The following is a 16,396-nucleotide window of genomic DNA, read 5'->3' as shown; positions in this document are numbered from 1 at the left end:
GACTCATGATGAAGGACTCTCCGGCTCTCTGAGAGTGTCATGAGAGACAATGATGGGGCAGATGGAGGAGGGTTTTACACTCATTGTGTATCCAAAGCAACAGACACTCTTTCTCACTGTGCCTCTGGCAGACATATCCGGGACTAGCTTTCAGACTTTGCGCGTGTTTGTCTGTATGTGTGTGTGTGTGCGTAGGTGGCTGTGTAGGTGGGCTGGTGCAAAGTGCAGCGGTCAACTTCCATCGAACCAGTAAGTCAGGAGGAAAAAAACTGACGTTCCCACGAGAGTGTTTTATAATGTATCCTGCACCTCAATAAGAACATGTGCTTGTATTTTTAAGGCCTAAAGTCACTTCAAGAGGGCAGACAGAAAGTTCACAGGAGAGCAGGAAACAATTTCAGACAGACGGCATTTCTCCTGTGGCATTTCTTTTGCGAATGCAGGCAGCAACAATTAACCTCAGTATCTAAATTACAGATTTAACTTTTTTATGTTGTATACAGTGTCCCTCTACTTAAACTTTTAGGGGTTTACATTAATGACATTTGCTTTTAGAATTATGTAGTTGATATACAAATATACATTCTTAGTTGAATAGACCATAGATAGATAGATATTTTATTATTATTTTAACATTATATGTAATATAACGTTTTCCATATATGTGACCCTGGACCACAAAACCAGTCATAAGGGTAAATTTTTCATTTATGTATGGTTTGTTAGGATAGGACAATATTTGGCCGAGATACAACTATTTGAAAATCTGGAATCTAAGGGTGCAAAAAAATCTAAATATTGATAAAATCGCATTTAAAGTTGTCCAAATGAAGTTCTTAGCAATGCATATTACTAATCAAAAATTTAATTGATATATTTATAGTAGGAAATTTACAAAATATCTTGATGGAATATGATCTTTACTTAATATCCTAATAATAATTTTGACCCATACAATGTATTTTTGGCTATTGCTACAAATATACCCCATCGACTTATGACTGGTTTTGTGGTCCAAGGTCACATATAACAATATCTTACTGCACTTGTCAGCTAAACTCATGAAATTCATAATATGGTCTTTATACTCCAATATTTGAACTTGCCACCTTTCAAACTTGCTGTTTTCAAAATGCTAAGTAATTAAGGTAAATATAAGAGAAGAAATGCACCAAAATATGGAATTTAGACAACTCAACACTTACTGACATTAAAGGGGTCATATGATGCTGCTAAAAAGAACATTATTTTGTGTATTTGGTGTAATCAAATGTTTATGCGGTTTAAAGTAAAACAAACACATTATTTTCCACATACTGTACATTATTGTTTCTCCTCTGTGCCCCGCCTTTTTGAAACGCGTCGATTTTTACAAAGCTCATTGGTCTGAAAAAGCGAGGTGTGCTGTGATTGGCCAGCTATCCAGTGCATTGTGATTGGCCGAATACCTCAAGCGTGTGACGGAATTGTTACGCCCCTCACCATACTGTGATGCCGTGTCCGGCCGGAGCGACGAGACAAAAACATTAAAACCCATTACAAACGAGGAATTTGTTACATCCAGTGGGGACATAATTACTGATTATAATGACTAGTACTGTCTTTTTACGTGTCGCGTTGCATCGCACCGCGTAAACATAAAACCATGTCTGCATTTGTGATCGGAGAAATGACAAACAACAAGTGCTACTCTACACTGCCCAAAACTCGCGTTTGAATCATCAGTGGCAAATCCTTTAAATGAAAACGTACTTACAGACTGTGAGTCAGAACTGCCAGCATTGTAGTCTACTCTCCCAGGATCAGTAAACAGTCCTCCATAAAATATGCTGCACACATCTGGATATTTGGGTTAAACTGTTCTGGAACAGTGTTGTAAATACAACTTAACCACTGATTTGTAATCGTGTCCTCTTTTGGAAGACCAAACAAAGTAGTTTCAATTTCACAATGAAAAACACGGCGGCCTAGCATGAGCGGAAGCCGCGGCTTAGCGTGAGCTGAGGCCGGGCTAGAGTGAGCAGAGGCGGCGGGGTTGAGAACGGCGCAGCCGGCGGATCCGACGAAGGAGCGGCAACCACATGTGACGACCCCGGGCTGGACTCCACTTCATCCACAGTGAAAGCCGATCCGGCGATCCACAGCACTAAGTTGATGTATTCCCTCAGCGACCAGCACAGATCAGCTCTAGGCATGACGAAGCGGATATCGTCCTCTTTTGGAAGACCAAACAAAGTAGTTTCGCTTTCACAACGAAGCACACAGCGTCTTCACAACATGGTGGCAGCGGCATATGCAAATCTTCCCACATAGTGAGGTAGATATGTGGGGGCGTGTTAGAATGAGCCGTTTTAGGTAGACGTGGTTAACTCTTAACTTTAATAAAGAATATCTCTTTGGATTTGAGACTTTAGTCTTTGCAACTTCTTTATGCACCAAGAGCTTGTAACACTCCAAAGAGAAAGGAAAAATTTAAATCGCATCATATGACCCCTTTAACATTGTAAAATTCTGACTTTAAAACCCAGTGTTGATGCACAGTGAACTTTTCCCCTGTATTGTCCTTTCCATTTTTTTATATAACCATGCTCTGCTGGCTCCATGGCAACCGGTGTGAATGGCTGCATGGTGTGAATTAAGTCTGAAGTCATTATGAAAGTAATTAGTGAGAATGTTTGTGTGCGCGGGCAGAGCTGGAAGCCCTCGGTCTCATTTTGTCTCGTCGTCTTCTAAGACTGCTGTCAGATGAGTGCAGATGGGTCCAGGTTTTGCCATCTGTTGAGGGACATAGGTGTGCATGAAAAAAAAAACATTAATAAGAAAATAATAGTAAAAAAATATATATTGGAGAGTTGCTTGAGTGGGAAGCACTGATTTAAACAGTGACTTTAACTCACTCCGTAGAATGCCTTTACTATTTAACTTGAAATGCTTGTTGCCAGAATGTGCCTAGATGATGACAGTTCTTCATGCAGTGAAATTGGCTGTTGTGACATGGAAATGCAAATGTGCTTGCGTGATTTGCATTTAGAAAAAGTCCATCTCAGCAGATGATTAGAGAAGATTCATTTCATTACGGCACTTTCTTAGAGAGTGGTGTCTTTTAAAAGGCAGGTTTCAGAGAGACGTGGCAATGTTTGCTTTTCCAAATGGAAGTCTGATCAGGAATAGCTTATCTCTGGACTATTAGAAACTATTTCTGATCTACAGGAAAATCATCAGGGTTTGGAAGGTTTCTTTTATGAATTATCTTCTGCCATGTATGTTGTGACATAAATGTAACTCCCTGGTGAAAAATAAGAGTGTACACTATAAAGAAAAGTAAAAATATTTTTAAAATGCAGTTTAAAACACATAAGCTGAGTTTGTGAGTTTTTGGAAAAACTCAACAATTTAAATATAATGAGTCCAAAAGATGCTGTGTGGTAACCATCAAGTAAAAAAAATTCCTTCCATTGTATCATATATACAGTGGGGAAAAAAAGTATTTAGTCAGCCACCAATTCTGCAAGTTCTCCCACTTAAAAAGATGAGAGAGGCCTGTAATTTTCATCATAGGTATACCTCATGTTATTTAATTTCATGTCACCAAAATACTTAAAGCTTTTTTCCCCCTTTATTACAATAACAGGCGAGTTTCTCTTAATTTTAATAACTTAAAATGATCTTTGCATATTAATCTGGGAAATGAGAAAGTAATAAAGTAAAAAGAAGAAATAAGTTTGAAATAAAACAGTCCTGCTGTAACTGTTAATTGTTGTGCAGGCTGGCATGTTAATTAGCAATGATTTTTTTTCTGCCTTTGTTTATATGTAATGCTACTCACTATTCAAATGCTGGTGAGAAAATTAGCAGCTTTCATGACATTGTAACAAAATACCCACAAATATGCCTCTCTCCTCATGAATATTTCTGGTAAGATTTGTATGTTGATAAGTTCAGTTACGTGACTGACATCTCAGATCACAGTATCAACAGAGAATATGCAAAAATGAAGGGAAAAGTAGCCTGATTTATTCCCCTCTCTTGCACACACACACACAGTGGCTCCTCGGCTTTCAATAGACTTGGCTTAAAGAGGAGGGCTGTAAAGGTCAGTCGCCATTAATGAGCTAAGTCTAGCCTATTGTCTCCCAACACCGGGGTATTCATCTTCCAGATGAAATACTGTGTAGCCGAGAGACAAATATTACGTACTTTCCAGATTCACCTTTGTGTTTAAATTAACAGCAACATTCCACAAGTAGATTCCCAACATGCCTACTTATTTCCAAGGCCAGTTGCAGCAGGTGACTATTTAGCATTAATCAAACACCTGTAATTTACACAATTAAAATCTGAATGCAGAACTCTGCGGTTGGCTATACAGTGTTCTTGTATTCTGTTCATTCTTTTCTTTCTCTAAATGCACATTGAATGTTTTTGCTACCAATTATATGCTAAGGTTAAGTAATTTTGTGTTTTCCGCATTCATCTTTCGATTTATACATGTGTTTCTATGCAGAGGCGTAAAAGTAATCTAAAAACCTCAGGGCCGACCTATTGCTTTCATTGCACCATGATACTAACCCTTAGAAAACACTATACTAATTCCATTTCCCTATCTCTCGTTCACCCACACACAAAACATACTTTCTGTTCCAGCAGCTGTTCTTTACCTCGGCATGGTGACATCTTGTGTAAATTCTCTGTTGTTCTTTCTGACTGGTCCTGTTATTCATCACTCAAATTCATTTGCGAGCCCTGAGGGGTGTGTGTGTGTGTGTGTGTGTGTGTGCTTTTAGGGAAGGTTGATGTGCGTGCGCACATGCGAGGATGCGTGTGCGCTGATGGAACGAGACAGGGCTTGTTGCCGTCTCAGTCGGCTGTGCTCGCTTCCTCTCATTCCCTAATCCCTCAGTGTTACAGTCATCTCTGAGCAACAAGCCCCTCAGAACTGTCAATATCCAGACCAGAAAATCTCACTTCTTGATCTCTGCTCTCCTACTGCCATAGACAGACTTATAAGCCCTGCCGATGTGCTTAGCATGAAGATACGCTACCTGCCACTCAACCCCACCAAGCTTGATGCAAGATGCTATTTCAGGGCTTGGGGGACAAACAGCAATGTGTAGAAAATGGTAGCCTATGTTCTAAAGATGAACAGAAAGTTGGTTTAAAAATGGCTTAAAACGGCTTCCATTTGTGCAAAATATTTCTGATTCTGATATAACCTTTTTTTTGTATTGCGTAATATTTGAATGCATTGCTATATGGGATTTTAACAACAAAGTTTTGTCTTGATGGTCAGTTAAGTGTCCAGTGCAAATTTGTTGATGCCCCTTTTCTTAAATATAAAAGCAGCTACAATATCTTTATAAGATTTGGGGTTGATAAGATATTTTTGTTTGAAAGTGTGTTTGAAAGCTGTCTCTTCTTCTCACCAAGGCTCCCTTTATACAGTAAAAACAATAATACTTTGAAATATTATTGCAATTTAAAAATATTTTTTCTATTTGAATATATTATAAAATGTAATTTATTCCTGTGATGGCACAGCTGAATTTTCAGCAGCTATTACTCTAGTCTTCAGTGTCACAGAATGATCCTTTAGAATATGCTGATATGCTGGTTTTGCTAATTAATATTTGTGTGGATACTGTAATACATATTTTCAGGATTCTTTGAAAAGAATGGCATTTATTTGAAACAAATAAATTATAAATAAAGTTTATTAAAAAAAGACATGTTTTCGCTCGTTAAATTAAATGGCTTTTAATTGGCTTTTACATTATCATTGTACTAAAGCCAAAAGAAGAGAATAAAATATCTGGAAATAATTTACTTTTAGTTAACAAGTTAACAGCATTTTTTCTACTAACGGGATAATGTTAGATGTAGGAACGTTAAAAGAAACATTTGCAATTCAAATGTATTAGTAATGTAAGTCTTCAGAAAGCATAATTAATTAACAATAATGTTATATTCGGTAAACACTATTCACACTATATTTTACACAATTTTTCTCCGGGGGGTTCCGGGGGCCCAGTTTGAAAACCTCTGATTTGCCAGAGGCTTGTGTCCTACAGTGCACTGAAAATATATATCTTTTATAAGCATGCGATTCCTTTGGATTCAAACCCATGGTCTTTGATGGCTAGCACAATGCTTTCCACTAGGAAGCTTGTAATCAGCTTTCATCTGATGGCTATATTTGTTGACAGTATTGATGCATTGCTGTACTCTTGCGTCAGTGCAGTTATGCACGTAACTCATGTGGTCTGCCCTGCCACGCTACAGATACAGCGCCACCGTGGTGGAACTGGACCTCTATATGAGTCTGGATCGAGTCCTGCCACTGGCAGCCTGGCAGCATCATACCTCATCTTTGTTCTCTGTTTGTCCCCCCCCTCTCGCTCTCTTGCATGTTTACATCACACGTCTCCTCTTAAGTCTTTCCATCCCAGCAGAAAACCAGTGCAGATTGATGCCAGTGTTGTACGTGGTGTGAATTCGAACAGCGTGAAGCGCAGCAGAGACAAACAGATATCTCATCCAGCCGTCTTGACAACTCAATGGCTCATTCCCCTCGGTTGTCGCTGGGTCATATTTCCATTCAAAACACCTTGACACATTTGATAATGTGACAAATGGGTCTCTTTGTCTAGGAGCAATATCATCAGAATCATCCTCTCTGTGGTTATTTGTGCAATGAGCCAGCAAATGAAATTAACAGAAAGCAAATTAAAATGAGTGAATCTGATTGAAATTGGAAGTAATCCCAAGACAAAGGTCTCAATTTTTACTCTTTCTCAAAGACTCGCTGATCAGATGGGGCACAAATAAACAAACATGTCTGGATGAAATTAATATATGAATAGACAAATATATGTTTAAAGACTTCATCACAGTCTTGTTTTTGGTTGCTCTGTGACAGCAAATACCAGCTTCTGGATAATCAACAAAACAAGCTCTCAACACAGTTTGAGCTGGGCAATAACAACCGGGGAACTGAGACGCTGCACTTTAATGCCATTGCAAATATTTATGGGCCAACAAGTAATAGAAATAATGCAATATTATATTTGCTTCCTATCAGTACAATATTTGTTTTAATAGGGAATGTTTAGTGTGTAGAATAGGACTGATGCATTTAGCTCTGAGGGTCCTTTCTGTAGATGTGACTTGACTCTCATCCAGTCAAAAATGCCTTACCCTTTAGTAGTTCACCCAAAAATTAAAAAGCTAGCATCATTTACTCACCCTCATGTCGCTCCAAAACTGTATTTCTTTTTCTGTTGAACACATTAAATTATGAAATTGTTAATATGATGAAAATCAATGTACTTCCAAATATCTTATGTATTCTGCCGATGAAAAAAAAGTCATACAGGTTTGGAACGTCACTTTAACGACTAATTAAGTGGAACTTATTTACCTTATACAGCTCAATGAGGGAGATTGTGGGTGGGGGGACACTTATCTGAAAGTCGCACATTTTCACGTTATACCTTTGATTAAGGTTTGGCGGTCACAACAGCTGCTCGTACATCAGCATTAAAGAGTATCTTCAGCCCTGAAGTAAGGAGTTGCCTGCTGGCAATAAAAAGCATTAAGATTGTATCCTTGATGTATCATGTTCCTCAGCAAGGTCCAGCAGAGATCATTACCCAACCCTAGGGACAGGAATGTGATTAATGGTTATTATGGCCCAAACAACATCCGAGGTCAGCCATGAAGAGGAGCAATGTAAGAAGTGCCCGAAAGATCACTCTTTTGTCTCAAAGAAGTGTGGTGACCGAGAGAGAGAGAGAGAGAGAGAGTGTGTGTGTGTGTGTGTGTGTGTGTGAGACTCTACACATCTGCTCAAGATTATATGAGTGTCACCATGTGTGTGGGTTCTGCCTCGGCCCTTTGATCTCCTCGTGCACCTTAAGTGGATCCATAATACCTTATTTCTGATTAAGTTACAAATATGCAAAATTGAGTTGTGATCTTTGTAGTCTGCACTACAAAGCACAGACCATTTATCATAATTTTCAGTGAAATCAGTGACGGCAATAAGTCTGTTAGGGAGTGTGCTCGATCTATATTCATGCTCATTTGATTAGGCTGCAGCACTCCGTGCACTCCTCTCAAATTAATGAGAGATGTGTCTTGAATCTGGGTGTTGCTCATATACTATATTATGAAGCTTGGTTCTGACCCAGAATAAAAAATGAATAGGTAAATGAGTTTAAATTGAGAAAGTCAGTCATATTGTGAGATTTGAAGTTGAAAATGTATGATATCAAGTTTGTTTTAAGAAACACAGTCTCAACTGTGAGATAAAAAAGTCATATTGCAAGACAAAGTCACAATTGCAAGAAAAAAAATCATAAATGTGAATAATAAAGTAGCAGTTATGAACAACAGTTGCAATTGTGAGATTGACATCAGAGACTTAAAATCACAGATTCCAAGAGATTTAAAGCCACATTGTATGATATATAATGCGATTATGAGAGTTGCAATTGTGAGAGGTCACAATGTAAGATTTAAAATCACATTATGAGAGAGTAAAGGCCAATTCACACCGCACCGACAAACGCCAACAAACACCAACAAAGAAGTTGGCTCAAGTTGGCTGTAGAATTTTATGAAAAATAACTGTCATGTTCACACTGCCCCAACAAACACCAACAAACTTCGAGTCAAAGAGAGTCAAGTAACACCGTGTCTACACCGGACGCAACAGTTGTCGCATCGCGCCGCATCCAGTGTAGACATCGTCACTGATTATAACCAATAGAACCTCATTGTATCTTGTCACATCGCGCCACTCGCGTCCGGTGTAGATGGTGTAACATTGGGGAAGTCTGACTGGGGAAGAAATGGATGATCCTGTAGCCACAATCAAAATTGTACTGCTATTAATGTCTTTGCGTGTCATTCTTCGCCTGAAAGACAGCGAATAAAACGAAAGAGGCCATGGTTGAAACTCACGGATTGAAATATGTGCATCGTCATGGCAACGGTTCGTGGCCACATCAGATTACGTCAGAGTTTGTTGTTGTTTGTTGGAAAATCATTTCACACTGCTCAGACATTCCACGACCCAACAAACACCGATTAGGCATGTTCTGTCGGGTGAAAACAAGCTCCAACCAACAGTGGTAACACACTGATCCAACAAACTCGGCGTGTGAATTGGCCTTAAGTCACAATTATGAGAAACAAAGTCAGAATTATGAAATTCACAATTTTGAGAAATTAAGTTTTAAAGATTTAAAGCCACATTGTGAATAATAAAGCCACTTTTTTTTTATTTGTAAGGCTAAAACTGGCTTCCGCACAATATTGTGGCTGAAATATAGAGAAGCAAAAAGAAACAGAAATATAAACTTGATATTTCCTTGGAGGGACTGCATATACACCATGTTACTGCTTCACAGTAAAAGAGAGGACGTGGATGCTGCGAGTCTCCTTGGTTTGAGTCGACAGCTCGGTAGGTGCTGTCTTACACATGTCAACAGAAATCTGCAAGGAGGAGTAGAAGTTCTGGGAGCTGAATGTGAACATGTTTGAATTAGCACATTTCAAATCTTCCATCCAGGCTTGGACCGTGGCCTTTGGTGGAGAACTGTCCTCAGATAAGTTTTTCCTTTAATTGGATTGGGCAGCAGGCAGAACCTGAGTGGTTTTCATGTTCTTTTGGCTACAGACATGACGGCCTCACCGGAGGAGGTGGTTGGATTTCTTGAATGGCGGAAAAATTCTTCTTCACAATGTAATTTTGTATCTCTCTTTTTTCTCGCCCATACTAACACGCTCTAACAGAGCCTCTCTCGCATTCCCATTTCCCAGTTTCAATCTGATGTGTGAACTTGAAAATTGCTGCTATTTTAGCATCATTACATATGAGCACTTAGTGTAGGAACACTGTCGATCACAAACCCTCTTTTCCAAGCAGGCTCTCTCTCTCCCTCCTTCTATTTTTCTTCAGTTTCTCTTTCAGCTTAGTCAATAGCTTCTTTTCAATTGCTCAAACCTGTTATTCCTAAGCCTGTGATGCTAAAGACTGACTCTTTACTCACTAACAAACATTCCTACGTTCTGATTAGGTCCAGAATTGAATATGTACATTTTCAGCATAATTACCGCCATCCCTTTGTCTATGTGTGATTAAAGAAAAACTTCACGGAGAGAGAGCAACACAACACTAAGTAATTAGCCAAGATGAGGAGGACGGAATATACCTTTGAATGACCTCACCAGCTCCTCCATATTTAATTAGCTGATGCCAGCAAATGATTTTAAGCATAGGGTTTAATATGGGGGCGTTAATCCCATAAAGCCTCATTGACCTGCAGGCATTTGATGATACAAGATTGCCTTTGATGATAGTCCCGTCGCCCGCTGACTTGCGAAGGGCGCGCACACGTTCGTACACAAAAACAAAACACCTATATATCACTGAATATGCCCTCCCACTCGTTTCTTCACACATTGACATGCTCACACACTTGCGTTCACACCATTGAGGCAGATGTATGCAAATATTCCCATCATTGGCGTCCGGCGGAGATGATTAATAATCGTGCCGTTTTGATCTGCATTTGCTCTTGTGGCAAATACGTGTTCGTGTCTGCAGTCACACCCAATGGCAAGGTGAAATTGTTATCTTCTCTCTAGGTGTATTATCAGCCTGAAAATTGTATTTAAACATCATAAGCTGAAAAAAAAATCAAAGAGGTGATAATCAGCGCATTCAATCAGAGCTGCAATTTCAGCCTCTTCTCTGTTGAAGCGACGGACGCTGCATTATGTAATAGAGGGCCATAATGAATTAAGATTTATCTCTAGATAAATTGCTGTGAATAGTCTAAAAAAGGTCTCCGAGATGAGATATAAGCTGTCGTCTCTGGCCACCTGCTAACATTCCCGACTTGTGAGAAAGTGCCGGTGATTCACTCTGGATTGCAGGCATTATGGAGGTCCAAACAAATAACTGCTTAGAGTTCACACATTTCTATGAAATGAGCTTATAGAAGCAGAGAAATAAGAAGAGGGGAGAGAGATTGTGAAAGAGAGGGAGGAGGAGAACAAGTGAGTGTGTTTTACTTATAGCTGACTTCTACCCACGCAAGCCATGCGGTAATGATCATATAAATACTTGTTTTATGCACACAGTAGTTTATATCGATCCGTCCACATAGATCGCCTTCACCGCTCAGGCTGACTCAAAGAAAGAATCTATATTCAAACAAATTCATGTTCAGCAGCAAAAGTGACTGGTTTATTAGCTCTGAAGGTCTGCCTTATTTTACTGCTTTGCAGTAAAGGAAAGGATGGAAGGGGAAAAAGCACCTCTGTGTGAAGTTCAAAGCTAGGAACGGTACATAAATACAAGATGAAACCACAAAAACCGTGCCCAGTCTGTCTGATACGCCAATGAAAAGCTCCGAACTTCCTGTCTTCTCTCGGGAGAGCATTTTGTTTATTTTGATTTCATGTTTTTATGTGGGTGTAAGCCTGGTGAGAAGCAGCATATAGGTGAACAATGTCAAGCTTGCTTGGATTGAATGCTAAATGGTGTTTGTTGCAGCCGACGTTGTTAGACACCGCTTTGAAAGGTTGATTGTATTTACATTGACAGATGCACAGCTCCAAAATGTATTCATATCCTGGGGCCATTGTTTCTTTGAGTGATCCATGTGTTGATGTTAGCCTTGTTTGTTGTCTCACTGTAAATCATATTGGGTTTTACAAAGTAGTCACACTGAATTTAAAGTGTTAAATAAATAAAAACAAGATGTATGATATAAAATATATCTAAGTGCTAAGTGTTTTATGCTAATAATTAGGTTTAAAAGCAGCAGCAGTCCCATAAGGAATTACACTCAAATGTGCTTGGGATGGAAAGCTGTAATATAAGACCTGAGAGGATATGGGTAATTTTGCTTTATGTGACGAGCTGCCGTGAGATTTGAACAAGTGTTGATGTTTTTATATAGAGCTTAGATAATTTTTTCACACGTTCAAGTAAGCAAAGATTGAATGTTTTCATGTATATTTTACTCAACTACACTCTTTAAACACTACACTCTACACTCCTTTTCCCCACTATTGTGCCATGGAAATGGGTTTTGTGGATATTAAAGGTTCTTCATAGTACCATAGATGCCAGTGAAGAACTATTTTTTTTAAGCGTATATGAAAAGCGTTTAGTCAAAAACTTAAAAAATATTTTGTTATCTTAATCACACTAATATTAATATTTGATCAGTTTTACAACATTAATAACATTTTGTGAATGTGTCAAACAGTACCGTCTGTACCACCCACTGAGCCTCTTCATCCTTTACATGCATATTAAGAGTACATGGATCTTTGAGTAGGTCTTTGTCTACAAGGAGAAATAGATGAAATCAGCCATCCCATTTATGGGAAATAATGCCATTAAGCTTTCATCATCATTCTTGTGTTCGTGAACACCCTGATGAAGGCCTAATGCTCATGCTATTCATTTTAATTAGGCTCAGTAAATGGCATTTACATGCAACTCCATTGTTTTGACATGCTCTATCTTGAACTAACGTTTCATCTATTTTACACAGCCAGAAGTAATGAAAAGCTTATTGTCAGAGCTGAAACACCTGAGAGTTTGTAGCAGAGAGTGAGGAGGCGTATTCGATTGTGCTCCAGTGGTACAGTTTCAAAGAACCGATTTTATTCAGTGCCTTTTTTGAAAAGTTGGACAAACAGCTGTTTGAAAACGCTTAGGTAGAATTGGTTCACAACAATATAAACAGCAGACCTTATAAAAACTTTTTATTGACATGAGAAAGACCTAAAAATGCTTTGAAGGAATCAAAGTATTTTCTTCCTGAACGAACCACCATGTGTGTTTCCACCCTTATATTGGTCGTTCTCAAAGAGTTGAAATGTCCGCCTGCCTGTCACCTTCCTCAGTGATATTCACTGGAGATATTTCACCTCGGATCGCTCTCCTTAAAATCAGACTTTTTAAAAATCAGGCCATTTATTTCACCAGGAATAATATTAAATGAGAACCGTTAGCTACGGATTTCTATCATGCCATCATAAATGTGCTTAATGATTATTAAAACAGGAAAGATCCTCTCAGTACAGTATAGTGGGCTAATTTAAACAAATTTATTCAATTTTGGTGATAATTTCAAAATCGATGATTGACCTGTCACTTGTGTATTTCACAGGACATCAGTGTTGTGCTTTGCTGCTGCTGTTTTTTTTTTTTAGGCATCTCATTATAGCCTGGGAAGAGACAATTCATTATATGTCAAATCCTGTTAAGAATACAAGGGAGAACAAATTAGAGTGTCACTGTTGGCAGACAGTTGGCTTTGAGTACTTCAGAAAGTGTTTACTGTATTTTAAATGGCCATGTAACCATAATTCTTTGCATTTATGGGTGTATTTACAGTATTCAAATTACTCCAAAGCTTCCAGCGAGGCAGTATTTGGAAAAAAGCAGGTCTTAGAGAATAAAATAATAATAATTAAAAATATATATATATAGCAATACTAGGGTATCATGTAAAAACATAAATGTCTTATGTGATGAAAAAAAATCATTATTGTACATAGTAATGTCATTATTGAAATCTCATGTTTTTATTGATTTCTTTTATTTCATTAATCTCAGTCAAAGGCCATGGTGTTTTTGACCTCCTGCTGTTATGACAAATGTAAATGATACTAAAAAAAACATTGTATGGGTCAAAATTATCGATTTTTCTTTTATGGCAAAAATCATTAGGATATTAAGTAAAGATCATGTTCCGTGAAGATATTTTGTAAATTTCCAACCGTAAGTATATCAAAACTTAATTTTTGATTAGTAATATGCATTGCTAAGAACTTCATTTGGACAACTTTAAAGGCGATTTTCTTGGTATTTTGCAGTATTTTGCACCCTCAGATTCCAGATTTTCAAAAAGTTGTATCTCTGCCAAATATTGTCCTATCCTAACAAACCAACAAAGCTTATTTATTCAGCTTTCAGATGATGTATAAATCTAAATTTCAGAAAACTGACCCTTATGACTGGTTTTGTGGTCCAGGGTCACAAATGTGGTTTCAGCTGGTAAAAGAAAAGGGAAAAAAAAAGTTTAACTTGCAGAGTAATTAAAACTTAACTACAAATTAAACCCTTGCAAACACACACACACACGTGCACATAGGTTCCCTTTCATGGGAACTTCGAACTGCGTCCTCTAGGGGTCGCTATGGGGGGAACGCCTCGTCGTGACCCGTGTCTGAAGCATACATTGAAAAAACACCAACTCGTTGGCCGGCGACAGCCATGACATCACTACCGGTGCGACTACAGTATAAATCGGTGCCGGAAGCTACACATCATTCACTTCTTCGTCTGAAGCTTGCGTCCGCAGCATGGCAAGAAACCTAGAGGATGCAGTGTCTCGTTCCCTACTCAGGGAACCATGGTTACATAAGTAACCTGAGACGTTCCCTTTCATGGGAACTTCGAACTGCGTCCTCTAGGGGTCGCTATGGGGAACGGTATACCCACGCCGCCATGCTGAGGGGAGTGCAAGCCAGAACCATGGCGAGCACTAAGAACCAACTCTCCCATATTGCTATGGGAGTTGCCCCTGGGACGTTTAGACGGCTGTCAGTGACGTTATTCCCTACGGCCAAAGGCCTAGGCTACATACCCCAAAATACTTACCTGTTAGGGCCAGACTCCTGGGCCCGGGGTAGAGCTCAAGGCTTGGAATCAGAAACAGATTCCTTTAAGGGAATACGACCAAGAGCCTAGAATCATACTAGTCTTGGCCTGTCACACAGGGGCTACCGCATGCATGTGGTGAAGGAACTGTCTCAACAGATCCTTAGTAGCAATACCCTGTTAAGTAGGTATCCAGAGGATACATAGGAGGAGTGGTGCCCAAGGCAGAACCGGGGTTTTAAACCACTCAAAAAGAGCACGAAGTCTTGCGCGTAGCTCTTACCATACAGGATTTTTGTATTTTTCTACTCAGGGAACCATGGTTACATAAGTAACCCGAGACGGTTTCCATGTTTTATGGGGACATTCCATAGATGTTATGTTTTTAATACCTTACCTTAACCCTACCACTAACTATGCTCTTTTAGATTTTCAAAAAAATTAATTCTGTATGTTTTTAAGTTGTTTTCCTCATGGGGGACCAAAAAATGTCCCCACAAGGTGAAAAAAAATTTACTGGTATTACTATACTTGTGGGGACATTTGGTAAAAAGAAACTAAATTTAAAATGAAATGTATAAATAAAAAGGTTAGGAATCATATTTGTTTCAAGTGCTTTTTATTGGGGTTGGGGGCCTCCTGTCAGGGATCTGGAAGGAGGACCCAATTGCAGTGAGTGTAACAAGGGTTTATTGACAAAACAGATCAATACAAAAGGGTTGTGAGGTGCACAGGTGATACCACAACAAGTAGATAGCTAGGGAAGGCCACTGGAACAGCCTCAGACATCAACTGGCAGAATACTATAGCAGAGGTGGCAAGACCAGGCCGGTAGAGAGACCAGAGCAAGGCACCAGAGAGCTGAGCTCAGATACTTGTTGACCATAAACTCTGAAGCACCCCCAGACACCAGGCAAGGGAACCAGTGGACAGGAACAGGTCAGGACAGGAACTCTAACACCACAACAAGAAAACCCTGATACCTCCAACATGAATTTTGCCTAGGACCTCCTAATGACAAAAGTCTCTTTTGTTAGCAATATTGCATTTGTTTGATCAAAATACAATAATATTGTGAAATATAGTACAGCTTAAAATAAAGGTTTACTTTAGAATGTACTTTATTACTGATGAATTTTCAGCATCGTACTCCAGTCTTAAGTGACACATGATCCTTCAGAAATAATTATAATATACTGATTTGCTGCTCAAGAAACATTTATTATTATCAGAGATGAAAACATTTGTGCTGCTTCAGATTTTTTTGAAAAATATTAAGGATATTTTTGATGAATTAGAAAGTTCAAAAAAATAATAATAATAATTATATATATCAAGTCAAGTCAAGTCAAGTCTGCTTTATTGTCAATTCTTCCACATGTACAGCACATACACACAGAGAATTGAAATTGCGTTACTCTCAGACCCTTGGTGCATACAGATAACATAAATACAGATAGGTACAGATTAAATACAAAATACAAAATACAACTATACAAATATACAAATAAGCTAAAGTTTAAAAAAAAAATATATATATATATATATATATATATATATATATATAAAGCACAAGGCATATGGCAGATAGAGTGCAAACCAGTAAAGTAAACAACAGTGCAAATATAATGATTGTCGTGCAAAAAAATTATTTGTAGTGCAAAAGAGCTTATTCAGACTGATTAAAGTGACAGTGTGTGT

The 16,396-nt window shown here is 38.5% G+C and overlaps 1 protein-coding gene across 1 annotated transcript in view; it reads left to right on the top strand.

Annotated features, from left to right (window-relative positions):
- LOC107598754 (polypeptide N-acetylgalactosaminyltransferase-like 6) overlaps positions 1 to 16,396 on the top strand; it is a 243,117-nt gene that overhangs the window by 146,771 nt on the left and 79,950 nt on the right. The gene's annotated exons all lie outside the window — the stretch shown is intronic.

This window comes from Sinocyclocheilus grahami, unplaced genomic scaffold (genome assembly GCF_001515645.1).
Source record: "Sinocyclocheilus grahami isolate Dianchi unplaced genomic scaffold, SAMN03320097.WGS_v1.1 scaffold255.1, whole genome shotgun sequence".
Taxonomy (NCBI): Eukaryota; Metazoa; Chordata; class Actinopteri; order Cypriniformes; family Cyprinidae; genus Sinocyclocheilus; species Sinocyclocheilus grahami.
The sequence above is the reverse complement of the archived record's forward strand: the minus strand, read 5'-3'. Positions and strand labels throughout refer to the sequence as shown.